We start from the raw sequence: 3,239 nt of genomic DNA, 5'->3' as shown, positions 1-3,239 counted from the left end.
CGGACCGGAGGCAGTGCGTACGGCTGGGGAAGAATGTCTCGGACATTCAAACTATCAGCACAGGTTCTCCACAGGGCTGTGTACTTTCTCCTCTGCTCTTCTCCTTGTACACCAACTGCTGCACCTCCAGCCATGACTCCGTGAAGTTGGTTAAGTTTGCGGATGACACCACTCTTATCGGGCTCATCTCGGATGGTGATGAGTCTGCCTACAGGAGAGAGGTGGAGCGGCTGGTGTCCTGGTGTAACAGCAACAACCTGGAGCTTAATGCCCAAAAAACAGTGGAGATGATTGTGGACTTCAGGAAAGTCACAGCCCCCCTGCCTCCCCTTGCCCTGACAGACACCCCCATCACCACTGTGGTCTCTTTCTGCTTCCTGGGCACCCACATCACCCACGACCTCAAGTGGGAGCTGACCATCAACTCCCTTATCAAGAAGGCCCAGCAGAGGATGTACTTCCTGCGGCAGCTGAGGAAAGCCAAGCTGCCAGTCCAGATGATGGTGCAGTTCTACACGGCCATCATTGAGTCCATCCTCACCTCTTCCATCACCGTGTGGTATGCTGGGGCCACTGCCAGGGACAAACAGAGACTGCAGCGCATTGTGCGCTCTGCTGAGAAGGTAATCGGCTGCAGCCTTCCATCTCTCAAGGACCTGTACGTCTCCAGGACTCGGGGGCGAGCAGGCCGGATAGCAGCTGACTCTTCTCACCCTGGACATGGACTATTTGAGCCACTTCCCTCTGGCAGAAGGTTACGGTCCATTCGGACCAGAACCTCTCGCCATAAGAACAGTTTCTTCCCCTCTGCCGTTGGTCTCATGAACACTTTATAACAATTGTATTGAGCTGGACACTACATAACATCTGTACTGAGCTGGACATTTTATAACATTTGCATCAGTTGGTCACTTTTATAACATTAGTCACTTTAAATAAGTCATTTTTTACATTTTTTATATGCTTTTTAAAATAGGAAAATTTCTACTTCGTAAATTATTATTATTATTCAGTGTTTTTATGTTGCACTCTGTCACCGAAGCAAGTTCGTAGTTTGTGAATTGTGTTTGCAGACAATGGCAATAAAGTTTCTGATTCTGATTCTGATTCTGATTCTGATTCCAGCTGCACCTCCAGAAGAAGTAAAGGTCTGAAATTTTTGTATGCTGTTTTGTCGTATTCGTAATCCTAAAAATTTGTCACGTGCAGAAACCTTGCACACTGAGTCCGATGCAAAATATAGAGAGGACGGAGAGTTCCCCTTCCTTATTAAGGAGCAGCAGGATTATCACAGGCAATTCAAAGATTACTTCAGGATGTCAGTGGCTCAGTTTGATGCTTTGCTAGCGATACTAGAGCTGCATATTAAAAAGAAGTCCACCAATTTCTGTGAACTCGGTGTGCAAGGATCTATATACAGTGCTTTGTGCTGCGAGATGAAGTGGATGCATTTAGCAATCCCATTCTGGATTTTGGTGTTCGTTTATGGTGGCTCTGAACTGTCAAAACACCTCTCAAAATGCTTGCTATGGATGCAGAAAAACGGAATAAATCAAACCCGATCTGAATTTTTTTATGACGGCAGTATGTTAACGTGATTGACATAACGTGAGGCCGTAGTTATTTTTCAATGTGCAAACATTTCAGACAAAAATTTCAGACTCAGTGTGCAATGACCTTAAGTCTGACACTTTATATTTTTTATGATTATTTGCAAATCGCCTTTGCTCTTCCATGGAAGAGAGGGGTGGATGAGCAGAGCTCATTAGCATTTAAATGGACATGCCCCCAAAATGAGTCGCTGTGAACAGAACAAAGTAAAAAGGGAGTTATTTTACACAACAGCTGAGGAATTTTTAGTTTCTTACAAACATGCAGCTTTTCACTTCACAAGACAGTAATTGATGGACTGGAGTGGTGTGGATTACTATTGTGATGTTTGTATCAGCTGTTTGGACTTTCATTCTGACAGCACCCATTCACTGCAGAGGATTCATTGGTGAGCAAGTGATGCAATGCTACATTATAAAGAATAAGAATAAATCTGTTCTGATGAAGAAACAAACTCATCACTGTAAAAAAAAAAAGTAGAGTCAACTTAAAATAATAAGGCAACCTATCACTGTCAGACCTCTGTTGTGTGCTCCCTGTGTTTCCATGCCCATATTTGGTTTGTTTCCTGTCCTCATCCTATGTGATCATTAGTTAATCCTTGTCTAGCTGTGTTTGTCTCGTTATCTCTGATTTACCTGTGTATGTATAGTCCTATCTGTTCAGTTAGAGTTCGTCTGGTCTACTCGTTACTCCCCGGTGTTCCTGTCTGTGTCTGCCTTGCCTTGCCGTGATGTCTCCATTAAAGACATATTATTTGAGTTACATCCTTGTCTCCGTGTTCCTTGTTCCTTCCTGCTGTGTGCACCGCGACAATCACAAGCACTTTTTTGAGTAAACTCAACAAACTGGGACTGAAGAAATTTGCCATTATATCCAAGAAAAAATAAAGCATCTGAGTACACTACAAACCCTACTCAGCAGCTACAAGTACACTGTACTTTTTTTTTGTCAGAACATGAACATTGAAACGACAATTACACTGATTTGCCTGTAATCGAATCTTGACCTAGATCTTTGGAAGTAGAGTGTCTACACAGAAATAAAATACAATTACTTGTATTTGTCCAGGAAAAAAAAAAAAAAACACTTGGAGAAACTCAAGCCTGAAGAGATCGTTCACCCAAAAATGAAAGTTTTTTCATCATTTACTCTAATTTACAACTGGAGTTTTTCTAAACCTGAGTTTCTTTCTTCTTTTGATCACAGAAGATGATATTGTGAAGAATGCTGGTAACCGATTAGTTGAAGATAGTCACTGACTAGCTGCCATAGGATTAAAATATTATGACAGTCAACCCTTTAGTTATCAGCTTTCTTCACAATATCTTCTGTGTTCAAAAAAAGAAAGAAAATCACAGGTCTGGAACAACATGAGAGTGAGTAAATAATGAAAGAACTTTCATTTTTGGGTGAACTTTCCCTTTAAGGCAAAGACTGAAACAATCAAACAAATAAAGAAAAACCTTAGCAGTAATTAGCACACTGAAAGAAAACAGTAGGTGTTTTTTGTAGTCATTAACTATAAAAGTATAAAAAAAGCCAATGCAAGAACGTCATTCGAGTGACTTCATCCATTTAGCACAGTTTGGATTTCAATGACTGCACTCTAGCTGAGCAGGTACCAC

This window comes from Barbus barbus (assembly GCF_936440315.1).
Source record: "Barbus barbus genome assembly, chromosome: 41".
NCBI lineage: Eukaryota > Metazoa > Chordata > Actinopteri > Cypriniformes > Cyprinidae > Barbus > Barbus barbus.
This window is presented reverse-complemented; position numbering follows the sequence as displayed.